Source organism: Bombus pascuorum, chromosome 6 (genome assembly GCF_905332965.1).
Source record: "Bombus pascuorum chromosome 6, iyBomPasc1.1, whole genome shotgun sequence".
Lineage (NCBI taxonomy): Eukaryota > Metazoa > Arthropoda > Insecta > Hymenoptera > Apidae > Bombus > Bombus pascuorum.
This window is the reverse complement of record NC_083493.1, coordinates 12,386,180-12,407,915: the sequence shown is the minus strand read 5'-3', so window position 1 is coordinate 12,407,915 and position 21,736 is coordinate 12,386,180. Positions and strand designations below refer to the sequence as shown.

General features: G+C 42.0%; 1 protein-coding gene across 1 annotated transcript in view; it reads right to left on the bottom strand.

Moving 5' to 3' along the window:
* The window catches only part of LOC132908384 (small ribosomal subunit protein mS29), a 193,060-nt gene that overhangs the window by 79,101 nt on the left and 92,223 nt on the right, over window positions 1–21,736 (bottom strand). The gene's annotated exons all lie outside the window — the stretch shown is intronic.

Here is a 21,736-nt window from a genome sequence, read left to right as displayed (position 1 = left end):
TCGGATTGGCTATCGACTAATGCTGCTTTTTGTTTCTTTCCATCCTACAATTTACCATTTATCAGAGGTAATTAATTAACAAGAACCGCGGGAAACGATCGATCGGCGAAGGAAAGATAGAGTGTAACAAATATCGAAAGATAGAGAATCGAGTGGAAAGTTTATGCTTTCGAAAATAACTCTTTAATCCGCTAAAGTTTTTGTCGAGCTTCGAGAGCGGTCGAGAAACGAAGGAAAAGTACTGAAAGGTTGTGTCATGAGAATAGTGGCGACGATTGTGGGAAAAGTTGGCGGGATTAATGTACGACGAGGAGATGGGTTTATAGCGATATCACTGGCGATTAATTAGCAGAGTGAACCCGACTTGATTCGCAAGGGAAGACCGTGTCCATTTTTTCTTTTTTTCTTCGGCCGCTCTTCGGCTTCGCTTTGCCATCTGTTGCGACTAAGGGTCGATTGGGCGACGTTATACGTACTCAACTTTTTCTGCGATATTGCGATCGATGACACGACTGAAAGGAAAAAGAGGCAAGAGGTGAGTGCAGGTGACAAGAGAGGCAGAGATGGAAAAGGATAAAAGAGAAAGGGAGACAGACGAAGGAAGAAAGGGATGCTTTCACGGCGAAAACAGAAGAGAAATAAGAGCTGAGAAGTAACCGGGTGAATTCAACGTACCATGTGATATCCGATCATACTGATTCAGTGTTTCCATCAGGATGGAACTAGGAAGAAGGTTATCGCGATGATAAAGTTCGCGAGGGGTCAGGAGAATTTCTAGCTACTTGTCCTCCGACCGTTTTACTTCGAGAAAGATGGTGGAAAAAATATTCCGCACAGTGGAAGGAAAATTTCGAAAAACGACGCTCGGTGGAAGTCGTTGATTTATGCCGACGGGAATCTTAGAGGAGTAGAAGGTCGGTGCATATGTTCATCCTTAAAATTATGGGATTCTTGGCAAACTACCTTCTTTTTAAAAAGAATCCTTTAATAACTCGGAACGCGAAACGCGTTTTCTCGTCGGTTTTACTTTCAAATTGTACGTACACGATACGTTCCGTGTTAAATCGCGAATAATCAACGCCACGGTAATAACTCGGTGATTCTAATGAACCATGTATATCACCGGCAGCAGGAAATCGACAACGGTGTTTCACGATTCAATCAAAGGCTGAACGTTTACCCTCATGCTCTAATGTGGTGTTCAACTTTGACGCGTTCAATTTCGGAAATCTTGCTGTTTGACTTTGATATCCGCTTTATGTCGGTCATTGATCTTTCGTGAAAACTGTACCACGGTATAACGTTTTCCGAGAATCAACTCTGCCCCGACAATCGATGAGCCGTGCGTGTGGCAAGCTACTAGAACAATTGCAAAGAACGACACGATACACACGTGAGGGTGAAACGATTGAGGTGGACGACGCGCAATATAAACGGCAAAGAAAGTTGAACGTTCGTTTCCCGTGCATTGAAAAGGAGGCCGCAACCAAGTTCCAGATCGAAAATGAGATTATCTAGACGGAGAAGCGGGTACGGTATTCGCGAGCTTAACAGTTACGTTTACCTGGATAGAAGCGGATCCACTCGCGCAGCGCGTACGTTCTGGTTAAAACTGATTTTAATTAGAAAGCCTGCGGGGGGCATTTTAGTGCGTTTTTACCTTCCATTTTAAACTGGTTGGCTGGAAAATGCATTTCGCGTCATTAAATGCGCAGCGGTGCCGTCGCTTTCGCTTTTAGCGAAAGCTGCGCGGGATACGAGTAGAAAGCATTTCGTCCCTCGTATCTGGCCAGGCCGCGTATCTGCTTTCTCATTTTTACATTATCGTCTACCAACCTACGCCAACGTTTTTTCTTCGTCATCCGAGCTTCGCACGCTTTTCCACGGACGACGAGGTCAAGCTTGAAGAAAAGATAGTTTCATTGTAACACCGTAAATGAATATTTTTCCTGCCGTATCTTTATCGTTTGTTTCCTTTACCCTTCCCAATTTTATTTCTTTTCACTGCCAACGTCTATGAGAAGAAACAGTAAATAAAAAGCCGATAACGAAGCAACATTCGGCCAACGTAATACACGTTCAGTAAGGTAGGATTATCCGACTCGAACGTCTAGCTCCAACGTCTTAATATTCAATTTTGAAGTTTTGAAGCACAGAACAACCAAACTTGTACGTTATGGCACATTATTAAGTCTTTGATATAACGAGCGAATGAGAGAGCATGCGTACGTTTCATGTTCGGCGAGAGAAAATACGAAAAATGAGAAAATTATTCAAACCCTATGACATATAATTTATTTGGTAGCAAGAAGGTATAAATAAACAACAGAAAGGTTCATTTACACACATAAAATAATTACGATAATTATCGTTGAAAGCAAAGACATTATTTCAAGAAACGTTCTTCTCTTCGATAAGTGGAAGTTACGTTTTCATGACAGATCTCTTAGAAATTGATCGAACTTGGTGAATTGCAAGAAAAATTACTTAAGTCGACTGAAATATCTTACCTTGCGTGAAATTTCGCCATTCTCTTTTATTACTGTGTCACGGAATGAACGGGATCGAATAGGCGATTGGTATATCGGTGATATATCGCATGGTGTATCAATGGTACTCGTTCGTTCTCGAGACCGTCGCTGTTCGACTTTTACTAGTGAATCAGCCGAGAATATAGGTTTTCCTTGATGTCACTCGTCCTCGCTGAATGCTCGTAAAACGAAAGGGTTACATCAGCTTCGACGAAACCACCTATACACCTTCGATATCACCGTAAACTGGTTTTCCACAGGCCGCAGTCCGTGGCGATGTATCGGAATCAAGGTATTACGACGTGCAGCTGCGCCCCTGTCCTTTCATCGGCTCCTGCAAATCTCGCCCGTTCGTTTCTCTTCCTACGTGTTTTTCCCTCTGCGAAAGGAATTCGTAATAACTCGTCGAATAGTTTGGAAAACTGGGTCAACCTTTACGCGGAATCGCGCTGGCGAACTTCGTACAATAGGCGAGCGTAAAACTTACAAGTAAATACCTCGTACAGACGGAACGAGCGTGCTTTTTCTTTCAAGAAAGAATTTAATTTCCGTTCCGGCCACAGGGGCGAAGGTCCGCGTCGATGCATGGATTACGTTTACCTTCGTAATGAAACCATTATATAAAATGGAAAATAATCGGTAGATTGGAGAGAAATAGTATTTAATGGAATGAGACGAAAATACAGAGAGTCAAGACATGATAATTTTTAATTACATTTCTTTTTGTTTTTCGTATAAGTGCAGTTTGAAAATCCGGTACCTTGTTAACCAATCACGCGTTACGAGCATTGTGTTTTTATTAAGTTCGGTTATAGCACTCTATTTGAAGAATATCTGTATCAAACAACATCGATCCTTTTGATACAAGATGATGATGATCTCGCGCGAAAAATATTGGTTTTGAGATATTGGTTGTCAGATTTGAAATATTAGGTCGCTAGCTTTCTCTACATTCAGCTTGTCCTATATTAGTTTTCTTTTTATATAAAAATCCATCGTTTTAACAAAATTAAATCGGATAAAAATCAACAAACTTCTATTTGTCGTATTCTAATCTTCTTCTAATCTTCATATAGATACTAGTTCCGGTGGAAAACAATTTTTATCCAATAAGGAATGTAACGAGTCGATTAGAGGCTCGACAATTTCGAACGAAATTCGATTCACCGTTAATGGTGAATAACGTTCACCTCTTGAAATATTGTTATAATGAAATCGTTATAGTAGGGTGGCGCGTATCAGCGTCGTTCGACAGAGGGATATCGTGATACTTGAAGCTGTTTCGGCTCGTAAAATCATGTTCGCGTAATTCCTGGAGGCATGTCGCGCTCGTTTGAGGTCAAGCCCTTAAGCTCGCCGCGGCTTAAATCGTTTTACAAGGCGAGAGGGGTGAGCTACGTTAAGGAGAGATTGCGAGCGGCAACGAGACCGCTGTGTGCACTCGTTTCACCAGCAATCTTCCGAGCTTTATCGTTATTATCCATAAACGGTATTAACGAAATTATACGAAAACGTTTGGACGTTTTAAACATTTCCCGTTCCAAGGTAATTTTCTTTTCATCGCGAAACCGAGTGACCGAAAGGGAAAGAAAAATCGTGCTCGATCCAATTGTCGCGCGATTTAAATCAACACTGAGGCGGAATATTTTATACGAGTTATAGAAAAGTCCAAAACGAGAGGAAAAGAGGGAAAACAAGTTAAGAAACGGACACTCGCCGAGAAATTTCTACGGTTTATCTTGACCCGTTCTCTCAGTCACATTCAAGGCTGTGCACGATTCCTGTTGAATATTCTTCGTTCTTAGGCTGTGTCTTACTTTCCAGGAACGCGAGAATAAAAGTAGGCCATAACTCACAAGCTGAACACTGCCGCTGCAAAGCGGTCGTACTTCTGCTCGAATATCATTGTTTTCAACTACCGGATGATAGTTGCGCCCGACAAATTTCTCCCGTTTTGTTCTCTTCGTTCTCTTTCCATCGTTCGCAGCGTTCTATCCGCAAAATTGTTCCGTTATAAATGAATTTCCATTGACCGTTGCTGTTTATCAGTCGTGGAGCATGGTACAGCCACGATCGGAGAAGCTTTTCATTTAAAAGTTCTACGCGACCGAGGAATCTCGCAACGAGTCCCATTGTAAACCGAGCTGACGCGACGTCTCGGAAATATCTTCGTTCGAAACGATTCCGTTTGATCGTCGTTGCGCATTTCCTCGAGTTCTTACAAATCGAAGTTGCCTGTCCGTGCAAGACTAAACAAACAAAAGGGGGAGAAAGAATTTATTCCGCGTTTAATGATCTTCCTTGTGGATAATATTGGATAATAACGCGTTAGTATTATTACACAGCGAATCGTCTCGACTCGCGTCTATTATAAAGCACGTACGCACCCTGGGCTGGTTGACAAAGAGAGTCGTCGTACAATCAGTCTCTGAAGCGACGTTCCACGCGGATAGCCGTCGCTTTGTATATACTCATAATTGATTTCTAGTCACGTGCCGGAAAAACACGGTCTCGCGGCCCTTCGACCGATCGCGTATTCTTGCAAAAGCAATTTCATCGCTCTTCCCCTCGAAACGACCATGATTCGCGAATTGCCTTCCGTCCCCCGCTTTATTTATTTTATTGTTCGCCAGCCTTCCGCGTACACAATGATGCTCCGACTGCTAGCCTATTTCCGATCGGCTTTGTACGATGGTCAGTTGCAAATATCATTGACAAATCCGGTCCGCGCGGTGTGGCGCGGCGCCTCACCGTCTCCCAGATCCGAATTCGTTGTGTTTTTTTCGCGTATCCGTTCGTTTCGCCTCGTTGTCACGTATAGTCAGAGTCAGAGATACTTTGTTTTTCCTATTTTATTCAAACTCACGAATTGCCATATGTTTCGTTCCATTTTCTTTTTCTCTTTAAGCATATGTTGATCATTCGTGAATAAATTATCTCTGATTTTTTTACACACCCCGGATGTAATTATATCGAAGTTCTACTTAGAAGTGGGTCGTTTGGAAAGTTCATGGCGTATTTGACACTTGAAAATGGAGAAAATATGATAAAAGAAGAAAGTTACCATTAGAGCGGATTCTTTCATGATTATTTAATTACAGTAATTTTATATTACACGCTATTTTTACGATTTATAATATAACGAGGAACGTGTTTGCGATATAAAATCCTGGAAATGTCTTACAGTTCTCTCGTATTTGATCGATATCCGGGATATCAGTAAGGATTGATCGTTTTCTTCGTGTTTTATCGTCTACCGCGATACACGTAGGTTTTGACATTCCACGCGGTAGCTGTCACATGCTCGTAACACTACCAAGTTCTCTGCTCCTAGTTGAACAGAGAAATATGCGGAATTGATTAACTATTTAATTCCGTTCACAGAACGTAGTATACTCGTACTATCATCGATTTCGATTTTTATAAAGCTTCTTTTATTACGAGATATTAAACGCTTTAAGGATTTGAAGGATCTCGTCGCGGATGAGAAGCTTCTTCCTGAAACTACCACATAAAAAAGTCGCAAAAGAAAAAAGAAAAATACATACATTTATTATTAAATAAAATACAACAATTTTCTCTGGGATAATCGATATTTCTATTTCGACTTTCATTGAAGAAAAGTAGATGGTATAGATAACGAGAATTCCAACGAAATAATAAATGCTTCCAGTAATTTGAATAATTGACAAGCCTTATTCACGATTCCCTGGAAGGATCGTAACTTCTATTCGACAGTAGAATTTCGAGTACGAATACCGTCGTTAATAAGACGACTTTAATTCAACGGGAGCTTTCCGTCCAGCCCTCTCAATAATTTAATTTGTCGCTATGCAGGCTGGTGTCGTGTGCCAGGTAATAATGCAATTTGTTAACCGCGGCAATTTGTTGAGCCCGCAGACAACGGTTAGGGACGCTCGGATAGACCTTTTAGCGAAAGGTATGCACCTCGAACATTAAGACACCTCCACCGCAGTCAGCGAAGTGTTCTCGCTCCAGGTATAATACCATTCGTATTTACCTATTCGCCATCGTCCTCGTCGCAGTCAGCATCTTAGGGCCGCCAACGCGTCGACGGTGGCCCGGGCAATAATAAGAAATTGATAGTAAAGGAGGCATAATTCCGAGTATACCGGCACTCGACCTCATGAATTTTTCATGAATTCCAAGGCTGTATATATGCAAATCGGACTATTTTCACGATTCGGAATGCTTTAAACGGTTTAAATATACGACTGGGAATAGAACGTAACACGGTTTGCCTCTCGAGGCCATTAAGTTTTCACTTAACCCTGGCTTTCTTCCCATTATCTTGTGTCACAACGCCACCAAATTACGCGTCCCATTGTCTCGACCTATGGTTTTTTTTCGTTCGACCGTGGCCATCATGCAACTTTTCAGATAATTGTGCTACCAAGATTTCTCGGTTACCTTGAAATAGCTGTACACTGCCATTTGTACGTAATTAGGATACCTTCTAGTGTATATAGAAGACGTGATACGATTATCGCCAAAGAATCGACGAATCGATGACGATTTTGCATTTATGCAAAGTAACGATACGAAAATTCGTAAAAGCTAACTGCGAGAATTGAATCGTTCGGAAGTCACATTAATCAACTCCATAAATTAGTACAGGAAAACAATACCGTCACGATTATTATTATTAGTTTATATTAAGAATAATTCTTTTAATAATTTCCTAATTATCTGCGATATTAACTTCGCTCTCTGTCAGTATACCGATATTTATGAATGTACGGTGGTGTACGTTTCATAATATCGTTTCACCCAAGAACGAACGTTCGATCTATAGTTACTCGATTTTGGAGCCAATATGTATGTTGTATATATGTGTAGCTATATCCGAGAGATCATCGAGCAGCACGTTTGAAATTCGTGTCGGATTGCAGTTTCGTGAGCCTGGTAACGCTAGACGAATTCTGTCAGGATGGAACATCGGCAACAGGATATCCTGCTGCCTATGGTTGGTCTTTCATCATGTCGGAATTTAACAAAAGTTTACGTATCGTGAACAACGAAAAAGACTAGAATCGGTCGGTGTAGCTCACTTTGCGCGCGCCACTACGATGTTAACGGCCCCATAAGGATACGCGTAAACCGTGGAACGCGTAGCCGGCTGACGTGCATACACCTTAAACGTTAACGACTTCATAAGGATATAGAAGATGCGAAGAAACTGTCTGCGTTTTATTGGCAGTAAAATCGGCGGGTGAAAAACGAACGAAAGGGAACTTTTAATAAATAGATCGCAGAAACGTAGTTATCGACGTACCCGACAACGAGCTTCTCTTTCCATCTCGAATATTACAACCGAAAGATAGCGCCGTCTTATAGTCTGCAGCTGACTTCGTAATTTACTGGAGAAGTAATTTGTTTAATTAAAGAACCTCTATAAAAAAGGAAAGACTGTGTGATAAAACTGATGGCGAAAAGAAAGACGAAGCTTACCGAAGGTTGACAAGCTGTATACGAGAAATAATTTAGTCAAGATGAAGGAGAGGGACGTAATTAGAGTAGAGATCGTAAAGTTGCTTGTGGTTCGCGATGCCACGTTGCGTTACGAGTTCGCGAATTTTATTTCTCTCCGAATACCACGCTGCTACGAGACGATCGTGCGCGGCTGAATAGCATGATCAAGCGTGTCCGGTATATTCGGCTCACGTGGTATTGATTAAAGGGCCCTCTTTGAACTCTTTCACCCGGTTCTTCTCTTCTTCGATCCACCGTCAGAATTCTCGAAAACCTTTTTACCTACCCGTTCCTTGTGTATTGCGAAATCTGCGGTTTCGAAGGTAACAGTTTGGAAGGCAGCATGCATAGCCGAAACGTAGCATCGGTTATTTGGCCCTGCAAATAGCGGTACAGATTTAAACGTTCCCTCTGACGTAAAATCGTGATCGCGTGCAGTACCTACGTAAGATTACCGTAATTTTCGGATTTTCTGTTCCGTCCAGAGGTTTTCGAGTATTCACCACCTAACAGACGATCCTTCTCGAAAGCATGTTACCTGGGAGGTTCGAACCGCAGCTTCTTATCTTCGAATCGCACGAAAAATTCGATCCCCGAGAAATAGACGATGGCATGAATTAATAAAAAATCCGATCGTTCCCAGCACGCGTCTTGGACGTAATAAAAGATCCGTTGGATAAATAAAACGACCTGGAGAAGAACACGCGGTAACTTCGAGATAGTCTGGTGCAGATCGATCGAAATACTTTAACGGAGAAACGTTCGCCCGCGGCGAGCCAAGCCCCTTTCCTCTCTTTCCATACTAACTGGAGGATCCATAAACGCAGCGATCTTCCGAAGGTATTGTGCAAACCGAGAAATCTGTGCCGGATAGAGGGTGGGGTTTTAGAAAGGGTGGTTCGGTCGCCGGTTAAAGACGGCACCGATTAGGGTAAGCGATCCCACAGGATTTCTAAACTCCCTTCACCGATACGGCCTTCCAATCTTGTTCACAAATTGACATTAAAACTTCTTCGTACGTCGAAACGCGTCTGTTTTTGGAACATCTTGCTATTGTCGCGACATACGACCCGATCCTAATTTTTCATCCCCCATCTCCAACTAGATCGGCTCGTATACTTTGCGTGGATTAAAACGTCTATCCGATTTTGTGAGATATTTACCCTGCGATTTGCATAGCGATCTGGTCTCGTTCGTCGATTCCATTGAAAAGCCTCCGTTACGTACCTACCGTGTCCACTAGGCGAGAAATTTATCCGGTTATTACTGTTTCGAACATCTTTACGATCGACCATTGCGACTCGTTATACTTTGTTACGATGTTATTCCGCGGAACAACATAGATTAAAGGAACAAAGCTGGTAACAACGAGGTCACCGGGGGTTGTATTTCGCGGGGTATATTTCACAGTATATCGGGTTGAAATATTTGCGGAAGAAAATATGGAAACAAAAATTGTGTTTGCGAGCAGCCAGGCGCGTTGTTTTCTATCCGAATCAGCGTAGTGTTTCCTTAGTTTGACGAAACTCACTCGTCGTTCGCGATACGCTTTGCAGCGGAAAGTTCGTTGCGAGAACTGAGCTTGTTATTGGTTATCCACGTAATTCGTTCGTTTAACGGTACTTTAAACTCCATATCAACTAACACCGTACGATTCCATGAAAGTTCATCGAGCTGGATTTTTGCGTTGGTGACGTCGAATCCGAGGAAGGATTCTGGTCTTGCGCGTGCAAAAGGACGCGAGTGCGGTTGCAAGATGCGGTCTTCTTCGGTCTTTGAGTCCGGACATAATTCGCGGCGTGCTTTTCATCTTTTCGAAGAAATCCGTTTCTCGCGGTATGCGAATTTTTCAAAGCCGCGTGTCTGTTGCGCGACTATGCACAGGCAAATTACTTTGCCGAATGAAACTTTTATTTGACGTTTCGAAGTTTGTCAGTGATGTATGACTCCGAATTTAGTTTTTTAATTTGCTACTGGTAGTTTGGCTGTGTATTTGAGTTCGGTTGTTTTCGTTACACGCGTAGAGTTTGGAAATGCTATGTCGTGAATTCTTCCTCGCGTTATAAACGTTATGAGAAATTCTTTTGGAGTTAATAACTTTGCGAATAACCACAACTTTGCTCAGGAGTCAAGTTCTTATCACCTGTTTTGGAATAGGGTATTGTAGAGCCATACAGCCATGTTTCCTGCTAATAGAAAATTACCTTATTCGTAGAAGGAATACAACTTACTATTAACAGCGGATTATTCGATTTTCAATCGTCGAAAATAAAACAGCCACTGTGAGAAATAAATTAATGCTGGAATTACTAAACTACTGAAAATTCTGGTCACTTTTTTATAGATATTTTATATATTTATAACAGGTATTTGAGAGCTTATTTTTCTCTTTGCGTTTTATACTTAATCCATTCAATTTACTTAGACTTCAAATTGATTTTCTGACTACAAATAATCGGATATTTAGTCGTTGATAGTTTCAGAAATAAAAGTCTATCACAATGATAATTTAGAAAAGAAAATATTCCACAGATTATAACGACGTTGATAAATAATCTTTCGCCTTATACGAGATTAAACGCTAAATTAAAATTTACAAAAAATCCAAATGGTTGACGTTACACCGTGAAAAATAATCTCGGAGAAAGCTGTTCATGCGAATAATTGAACACAGCGCCTCCACGCCGTTTGTTTGAAGGACCGCGACATGGACGCTTGAAACACGGGAGAATTTCTCTCCTCGAAATTCAATTTTACCGATGTATTTCCGTAGCTATGGCACGAAACCGTTGGAAGAAGATTCTTTTCTCTCGTACAATCAGCCGCGTACGTGTGCACGAGGCCGTGCTCGTAAGTTGCCGCGCCAAGAACTTTCTCCTTTTTTTCCGCTCTTTTCTCCTTCTTTCTCTCGCCCTACCTTCCTTTTATTCCGCGTCTTCTTCTTCCCTCCGTGTATACTTCTTTTTTACCCTTGAGTGCGAGACGTGAAATACGCGATATGCATTGCTTCCTCCAGGAAAAACAGTGGAGCTGCTTTTGTGCGAACCACGACGTCGATAGGCGAGAGTCGGCTCCGCAACTCGTGTACGGCGGCAGCCATCTGAAAGCAAAACAAACGTTTTCGCAATCACAGCCTTTGTGACGGAGCACAAGATTTTTACCCCGTCCTCCCCTGCCCCTCCTCCTGGGAAAAACTAGAGCGCACCGAGAATTCGTTTATTCGATAGAATTGCAAGGAACCAGGCGCCACCGAGCGAAAGAGGTAGTTCAGAGGGTGGAAAAAGGGTAGGAAGGGGTTGAAAAAGGAAACACGCGGTGTAAACGCGTTTTCTCCGGCTACCGGAAAGAAATATCATTCATGAAGACCTTATGAATGGAAACAGCGATTCGTCGCTCTAATAGGATTCCATATCGGATCCGTCTGTAAGCCTTGAATATTTCTTTTCGAGGATCGAGCGTCTTTGACGATGCCGCCGTGCGAGTGAAACGAGGAAAGTCGTAGAACCGCCGGAAACGCCTTTTGTAGGTAGAAAAGCTCGCTGTCAGGGTGAACGACGATATTTATGGAGTGGTACTAATATTTCACGCAGCCCCACTTTCCTCCCTGCGGTGTCATTAATAATAAAATACCTTGCGATTATTTCGCGATATTATTCGCGAACGAGTCGTATAAATAATATATGTATTCGAGGGGAAGTAGGCAACAAAGGACCATGGAAAATATATAGAACGGATAATTTATGAAGCAGAATCCCGCTAACCATTCTCTGTCCACTCATTTTTTCCAATTAGAACGAAAAGATCGTTGACGGATTTTAGAATTTTCTAGCGAGATCTTATTAACGTGTAACCATTTGCCCATCTCTCTCTCTCTCTCTCTCTCTCTCTCTCTCTCTTTCTCTCTTTGTGTTCTTGTTGGATGATTTATTTTACATTCTGTTTGCCCGATTCAACTAATTAAAATGAAATTGACCGCATATATCTAATTGTAATCATGGCGGAGGAGAAATTCGGGCTGGCGTTGCAACATGCCATTGAATAAATCAATATTTCGATATCGTTTTCACACAAAGGAAGCAAACGATGAAAGGTTTACGATGGCTATTGTAATTGGCATTTGGTAAATGAGGAATAGGCAGTGTTATGTATCCTGTTTGTTTATTATTTCGGAAGAACCTGTGGATAGGAGAAATATAATACGAATAACAACGAGGAATCGGCTATTGAATATTATTTAAATCGGGTTGACGATTTAAATCGACCACCGCAGCGTTACGTAATCCCAATCATTTCGAGTTATTATTAAATTAAGCGTGAAAACGATCCGTAACTTCGCAGCCAACATCATCTTATATCTCTCTTTGCTAACAGGTTGGAAGCGACAACGCTGTGATAGCGATATCTTTGAACATTGTTACACTATCGTTGATTGTACACGATTCCGCACTTACTTTTAATTCCTTTCTATGTGGAGAACTCACTTTCCTCGTCAGGATTAATTTTTACACGTCAAACGATTCCACTAGCGAGTCGATCCAATTATATAGCTATTCTTTATAATAAAACGCGAATCAAATAGTCTATAATATAAAGTTTCGCAAAAGTCAAGTAACGGAGATGCGAGGCGAAGGGGCGAACCGCTCGAAATGCAATCCACGAACGGTAATTATCTGTAAAGTAAAAATCTATCTTTAATCACGCCGATTCTGGTGAGTTGTTAATTGCAAGCCAATCGCCGGGATACCTCCCTATGGAAAATATAATTGAAACGTCGAGAGCTCGTACACGATCCAACCTTCGTGTAACTAACAAAAGGTGACCATTTTCGTGCTTCCATTCTTTTTCGTGTATTTCTTTGGACACGGTCAGAAGACAGATAGAAGATCGCGTGTTGTATCATTGAAAAACCGTAGATCGTGAAGGATGGATGATGAGAATTGGAAGAAAAGGTGTGATCGTTACTCCTTCAATGATATTCTTCAGGCGAAACGAAGGAGCGCGTGTACACGTTCGATATGGAAAATTGTATTGCGCTCTGCACGCGATAACTAAACGTTTGACTTAAATTAATACTAATTTCCAGAGTAAACGCGTTGTCGCGACTGTCGTCGTACGTGATATTGACTGTCGCTATCTGAAATTAAATGTCCACCGACTAATTTCCTAAAGTGAACCCGGTCGAAACGTATACGAAGGGGAGTAAAAGGATTTGATGTCGTGCACCGATGGCAGTGACGGGACGCGAAGAAATGAAACGTTCTGTCCCTCGGAAAGATATCATCTTATTCGAAGACGCGGTACATATCACGTGTCGTTCGATACAACGATGCGTATCGATTCTGACAGCGAAACGACATCATATGGAATTGCATATAAGGAAACGATAGCGCGAAATTTCGAATGTAAATAATCAATAGACGATTCTAGAGGAACGACGCGTTTAAAACCAATCGAAGCAGTCCATAAATTTCGAACTTTATGTGCATTCGTAGCGCATTCATAAATTTCGATATGAATATTTATGTGTATGTATATGGTCTTGCAGGATTTTAACAACTATATAGTAAAACGAGGCAGGTGTAATTTTTGTTCTGGAAGAGCGTCAATTGGAGCCACACAATTTTAATGCGGACGAATACTGTTCATGGTAAACTGGGATATGTGAACCTTCATGGGTCCTGTACATGCTCTGCTGATCAGAAATATCAGAACATGTATTCATTTGCATTTTTTAAACAAAATTTGCTTTGCTCGATATTCCACGTTATACAGCGTACATAATACAAATGAAATAAACAAATTTCTAATACGGTAACAAGAGAGGATTCGATTTATACTCAGCAGGTATCAGTTAGGTATTCCAATACCCATTGTTGAAACTGGTTTTTAAATGATAGTTTTAAGTTTCTTAGATATAGAAGAACATCAAAAGATTATTTAACGAAAATCGACAGACAATTTACGCAATTCGATCTTCGAGCAATATCGTCCAGGCAACTACAACAAAATACTCCTGAAAAGGAACATGATCGAAACTCGATAGACGAGTTAGGACAAGGAGTCGGATGTTGTTGACGCGAGTCAGATATCAGTGCCCGGGAAAGCATCAGGTAAAAAGATATCTTCCACGAGAAAGACGGTTAGAGGGACGATAATTAATTTCAGTTTCGGAACCAGGGCTTTCTCGTTTCACTTCCCATTATACTTGGTGGCTTTTTCGTTGTATCGTCCTACATAGCCGAACATCGATGATTGAATAAGAGAAGCTGTGCGAACCGTACGAAAACCCGTTCATAGGAGAGAATCAGGCCGATAAAGGAAAGGAACAGAGTAGAACTCTCGCGAATCTCGAACTCTTTATTATTATCCCAACAGTCGTTATAATTAAATTTATTGTTCGAATTGGTTTCTGTGTATATACCTGTATATGTATAGGGCAATAGCAACAATTACGGTCGTCGATCGCCTTGGCGTTTCCTTTACGCGCTTTCATACCGTTAATCACGTAACGCTACGAATCTCGATTGATTCCTGTTCGGAGTTCCGCGTTGAATCGAGCATCGTCGATGCCACGTCGCCCATTTCGCGTTCAGGAAACATTTTCGTTGGAACCACGCCGGAAATGATCGCGTCCCAGTGCTATTATGGAACCGAGGGTGCGGATCGACCGATCACAGAGAGGGGAGACAGCGTATTAGCGAATACATGCCCGTACACATCATAGTCCTAAATTCGTGATATGATTGAAACCAGACAGATTCTATGGGCCAAAATTATAGGAAACTTAAGAATAGTAAAACTACGTCGAAGACGTATATTTTCAAGAAAATCGGGTATGAAAATTTGTCAAGCGTGTTTGAATTCATTTAACTTGCAAGAAGAGGGGTGCAGAGGATCTACAGAAGATTATTCGATATGCGATGCATGAATTAAATTTTCAACTAATTTTCATTTGTAGAATAATCTCCTGTCGGATATTTATATCCGCCTAGTTAAGAATTGAAGAAATTTACGCATACTTGATAAACTTCCCAGCTCCATTTTCTAGAAAATAATATCTTCGATGTAATTTTATTATCTTCGATCTTATTTTCAACCGTACGATATTCCTGGCTTCAATTGTGCATATTACGAATATAGGAGCAGGCTGTGTAACGGTAGTCTGGTCGATACGTTTGATTGGATGTTAGTAACAGTTACAAAACACAACCAGCGAAACAAATTTTGTAGAAGATACCTGTTAAATTTTCATCGTTATCGTACCGCACTGAACAACGTTGAAATAAAAGGCAGAACGGGTGAAACGTGTTACGATATTTTGCAGCAAACTTTTCGTCCGATTGCCGTCGTTATTACGATCATTGCCGCTTCTCCCGTTCTTATTTCTCGCTGGGATTCTGTTCAGAGTCTCTTTTATCCAATCTAGCGAAGCGCATCTCGAAAATCCCTTCGCTTATACAGTCGCCCAACGATACTTCGCCCCACTTCTTCTCAGCTTTTCTCATGCTATGTCTCTTTCTGTCGACGCTGGTCCGATCTCAACGTTGTCGTACTGGAAGCAAGCTTCTTAACAGAGTTTTCGCAAGAATCTCGTAAATGCTGGGTTTCCAAGCTAGACGCGCAGCAACAAGAAAGCACGCACGTCCGAAATGGAGGTGGGGTAACGTGAAGAATGGCGTGTTACGGTGTCCGTAGAGGGATGCTCGAAAGGGTAAATGGACGGGCGCGTTGGAAGCCCCGGCGAAGCGCCAGAACCAGCAGGGATGCTTGAAGAAGAGGAGCTGAGACTAGGGGAAAGACGAAAGGCAGGAGAGAGAGAGAGAGAGAGAGAGAGAGACAGAGACAGAGAGGGCGGGGAGGGGTTAGGCAAGAGGATATGGAGGCTTCGTTCGCAAAGGAATGATGTATGATCTATCCGTGCCACGCTCTGCGGTAGCGAGATTTTCAACCCCTTCATCTTCGCAAAAGGCTGTGCCGTAGCCAGCCATCGGACGAATTGATGGTGACGCTGCTCATAAAAATGGCTCTAATGTATCCTCGTCCAAAAATCTATCCGCTTTTGTATTCGATACACTTGTGGGCCATTCTTATTTGTTGGGCAATTCGAGAAATTCGTAACACCGAGAACGATCCGCGTCTTTATCTATCGGGTGGTTTGAGTTAACTCGACCGAAACAGATTTAACTCTGACTAGCCCCTTAAATGCTCGGCATTTCTCTCGATAAAACTCTGCTCTTTTCGACTGGGATTTTTTCTTGTTTCCCTCTTCAAAATTATAACTTCGTATCGCATACGCTTATGACGATTCATTCTCGCTATAAAACATAATTTTTAATTGCTATAATATAAATGTTGAAATTTAAATCACAACGGAAAACACGAATCAACATTAGTTTTCGGTAACGACATCGTATTTTTCTGCAACCACGTATCACGTTGATTACTAGAATTGTTATTAATTGTTTATCGATACGTTAATATAATATGAGAGGAAAAAGGAGACTTTAAAATATATGAATCTACAACCTCGAACTACGATACACAGGAGCTTACTCCGAGAGTTGGAATAAATGAACCGCTAATAAAAGAGCTTATATATCAACTGCAGTTCGCGTGGGAGCGGAACATGCACATTTTGCATGCATTGCGGGGGATAGAGCGTTAAGAGGTTAAACGTGTTGTGCGATTCACGGATTCAAGAAACAAGGAGTTACGCAAGGAACGCGCTATTTATTACCGGTGACGAGCGTTCATTAAGGTTGTACAGCAGAGGTAGCGGGCAGGTGGAAACGTAATTACTCGACAACAATTTCATTTGCCGCGTGAAAGCGGGCCTTCCATAAAATTTGTCCGGATGCTTTCAACCGTGACATTCACCAGTATCGTTTAACGCGGTTCGCATACTTATATTTTCCGCGGCGCTTAATTTGATAACTAATGCCGTGTGGCTTTCGATAAATCGTGCAGCGGTCGGACGTCCGTTTGCACGCGGAGAATTTTGCCGGCTCGCTTGCTCGGCCGTTGTCAACTGGATACACCATTAAAATGTGTAATTGAGCCGGTTATTCTAGATGCATTGCGGTTTTCTAACGAACCAGGTTCGTATCAACTTATTGGTGTGCACCATTCCCCGTGTTTTATCCAGTTATTTTGCATTTGAGAGATTTCATATCGTAACGAACGCCGGCCATGTTCCAATCGACGAGTTTTTAATTGCATATTTTCGCGGAAAGCCTGCTCCCATGCTGCGTTACACATGTCAACCGTTTGATATCCGCAGACGGATAACGCACACAATCGAGGAATATTCAAATCATAACGAATTCGTTATTTCAACGGCACCGTGGCTTTAATTTCGTATCCTTTCGAAAATTGGACTCGTCTCGCTACGTTTTGCGCCGACCCGCGAATCAGGCTATTTTTAGATGGCAAATGGCTGAATTTGCCCCCGATGGGGCGGTCGCGACCCGAAAAGCCGCGCTTTTTAATTGTTTCGAGTCCCAGTGCCGCCATAAAAGCCGTGCCAGTTAATCATACTTGATTAGTCCGTTTGTGCCGAGATATCTGTCAGTCGATACCGCGTAAACCAGGCCGCTGCTGGCCAGTGCTCCATAAATTCCAAAGGGAATAAACGTGTCAGCATATTATATGGGCGTTCCGCCGGCTGAGAAAGTCGTTTTTAATGTCGACCTCGCGAAACTGACAATTCTTTTTTCCAATTTAATGGACAAATAACGAGTCGTAATGAAGTTCCTGCGTCGAGCTCGCGTGAAAATAATAGCGTCCCTGGCGGGATGCCACGCTATCTCGAAAACTTCCAACCGGTCCTGTGTTTCGACGTATTTTAAAAGTAAAAGTTCCTGCGGTACGTGCTGTTCGAACACATTCACGAATAAATATCGCTGACTGTTTTCATAGTTTTCTTTGTCGAACGTAAGAAACATCGTCGAAAAACACGCAACGATATCCCCATTTAAAGATATTCCGCGTTGCGTGCTCGGTTTCTCGACGATCGGCTTCGAATTAACAACGGCGAAACGAATCAACGATATTCAGAAAAACGAGACTAGTTGGAGTCATCGATTCCGTGACACAAAGCTTCAAGATCGTCGATGCAACGAGAACGAAGGGGGAAAAAGACAGAAAAGAAAGGAAGGCATAGAGAGATATCTCTGTATAATGAACGTGGGATTTGAATTTTTGTGGCTCGTGGATGAACGATTAACGAGAACGAAAAAGGGGAAGAAAACAGATACCGCGGTAACGTCAGAGGTGAAAGGGTGAAAAGGTGGAGTGGGTTAAAAGGGGCTTGCGGATGTGTACAAAGAGACAGACAGTGGAGTATCGCACAAAGCTCCAAATCTTCAAGCCACCATGAATGAGTCGTCGAAGGGATGAGAAAATGGAATATAACCCTTTGTGCAACACGACATCGGTGTTTCCGTTGGCATGGGATTTGTGTGGTGCATGCAGCTAACATAATACAGGAAGATTGTAGATACAACATACCTGTAGGTCTGTAGGACGTGTGGCGTATATCGTTTGAAGGGTGGTTGGCGAGATAGGGGTGTATTGGGTGGCAAGAGGTGGTCGTGGGAGTCAACAGTGGGTGTCGAACGGAGAGTTAAAGTGGTCCCAGGCAGAGGACGGCCAGGGATAGTACAGAAGTAATGGAATCAGGTGCCGCGTGCCGTGAATCGTATATGTTTGTAGGGGTTCTCATTTATAGACAATGATTGTACCAGTCGCAATTTCACCGTGTAATTACCAGACTAATCAACATGAACGATTAAAAAAAAAGTTTTATAAACAGTTACCTGTAGCTGTTGTGCCTAATATCCTTCGCGATCGAGTTCATTCGATCGTCGATTCCACGATCAGCGCTTTAATTCAAAATCAATCGACGAGTCAAGATAGATATTCTCGTTGTTTCGAGGACGTCTTTTGTCGCGTTTCATTCGGACCGATGTTTTCATCGGTGTTTATCAGTTTATGTATGCATCGCGAACACGTTTCAGGGTTCTCGTGAATACTGCGATTTTTTCGAAAGATACGCGATGATTACGTGGACCACGGTATTGTGCAGCTTGAGTCCTTCAAACAAGAGGAATTTTCTTCTTTATCTGTTCGGTATGGTTTAATCGCGCGGCTTCAACGGCGATAACCTACTTTCTCGAACGATAACCGATGACGTTTTTTCTTTCAATGACAAAGACTCGCGTTCGATTCGATGACATATCGAAGTCTTGACAACAGACGAGCTCTTTACGCCGCTATGGCGGTTGAAACGCCGTTATCGCGGTTAGAAGCATCGCGCCTAGAACGCGAAGCCTACCGTGAAACGCGATCATGCGTTCGCTAAGTGCACTCGTTTGCGCCGCCGCTATTTCAATGACGATCCGACCGCTTGGAAACGTTTTGCAAAACGTGCGATCGAGTCATTGACGTGACGTCGAATACGCTTGCTGTGAAATCACTCGTCCCCGTTTTCTACTGTTACTTATTCGTGGACGCTATTAAACTCGTTCAGTTTCGATCGAATCGATGCCTGCAAAATTGCTCCGCCGGAAAAATCTATCTCGCACCTCTCCCCCTCACTTGTTTTTTCCAATTTAAACCTGATTTCAGGTCGTAAACTAAGCGAGCGTTATACCGTCGAAATAATGAAATTATTCTAGTTAACCTTTTAAGTACGATGCGCCACTATAGTGACTTTCGCGGATGTCATCTTATATTACGATGTGCCACTATAGTGGCTCATCCTACTGACTCATTTGTCCACCGTTTGAACTAAATGATTTATTTCATTTGTCTTACTTCACACTTTTCTTGTTCTCGCAATGTTTTATAATAGTGTTAACAATATACAGGCAGAATATATAGTCTTTGCTTTTGATACGCCAGTGTCAGATATCAATTGTTGCTTTTCGTTAAAATAAACATGCCATTATTACATGTTCTTTTTAACACGTCGATCTATCCGTATCCTTATAATTTTTTAGAATCTTCAACCTGAAAATGTCGCTACAAAATAGAAAACTAAGAGCAATTTGAAAAACACTATCGCGTTATGAGTGTGAAAATTGTGACGTGGATCTATGTATCGTACCGTGCTTTAAAATATATCACACTCGATTGTATTGTTAATTATTAAAGTAAATTATTCAAGTTAAAGTATATACACCATATCTTTAAGAAAAATTACAATCCATTTATCAAGAACTTCATTCCAATGTGCTTGCGTATAGAACACCATTATCCGTCACACATTGCAGTGCCGCTGTATCGTTTACGCGTAATTCTGCCGTACAGAGAAACAACCTCGCACAAAATTCAACTATACCTAAGAGGTTAACAGCGTCGAGATATCGTCTGTCTCGTAAACTCAACTTCGCAACAAGTTTTATGAAACGTCGTCTAAGAAACGATTCATGGCGACAAATTACAGCTTTGACTATACCAAACATCGTACTTTACGACAAAGTGTACCACGATACGCTATAGTCGCATGATCTCGACGATATGTATCTAAAACGCATTATTGGAAAGTATGTTGTTTTTTTCACGGAGGTTGTCGCGTCTTAGGAACCACAGAAAGAGACATGAAACATGTAACGCACAGTGAAAAGCAAAATTTTATGGGGTAACGAGGGTTCTTTAAACTTTATGTTACGATTTCTTCGCGTAATCCTTTAGATGGCCGTTTTCTCACGTTCTTAAATCGCCGTGAAAAACTGTTGTATTACGATATTGAAAGCTATAGCTATGGTTATACCGCTGTTTGCTTTACAAAGAAAACAAAATTTACATCGTAGCGTGTATGCCTTTTAGATATTTTGATCGTAAAATATTCAACGATAGAGAAGGCAATAGCGAGAATAAAAAAAGTAAAAAAAAAAGAAAAAAAAAAGGGGCGAAAGGAAACAGAGGAAAACCCGCGTATCGCGTTGGATTCGAGGAAAATTCGTCGTTTAACGCGACCCGTTTTATCGATGAATCATTTAATAGAACAGAATTTATCATCTCGTGGGTAAAGGTGTGCGGGAACCGGAAAGCTCCGAATACCCAGATGGGTTTTGTTGGACGGTTTCCTGTCGGAAACCCGAAAGTTTCTGGCTTTAAATTTTAGCTAGCCGTTCCGGGCCAGGCTGAATGTTTCGGATTTGCAGTTTTCCCGTTGCCCCCTGTAACAACGATTCGCGTCACACCGGCAACTTTACAACGGTAAAACTTTATAATATAAAATAATATTTTTTATTAGTGGTGCTGCGTTTTTATTCGCCACGCCAAGCCGTCTGCGCGTTCCCGTCCGCTTCAGTTCTCGCTCGTTCCCTGGCGTGTTCTTCGTTCTATTCTTTTTCTGTCTTTTCTTTCCACCTTTTTTTTCCATACCGCCCCAGTCTCCTCCTGTTTCTCCCTGCTGTGGCTAGTTCTCGAAGCACCGCGAAAGTTTCGAGCCGACCTAGTCGCCATGCCACACCGGGGTCGAAACTGGCGAGCGAGTAGAAGCTCGAACGATCCCACGATGGTACACGGCCCGCATTATTTAATGAAACGCGAACTATCGGTCTTTGAGTGTGTTTCGAGTTTGAATTTGCATGATGAAGTCAGTCAGCGTGCACAGAGCAGCGCGCCGTGTGGCCGCAATTTCCGTGTCATTGACGTTATTCCTGGCGAAGACTATAAATACAGGGAGTCGATGCGCGACCTAT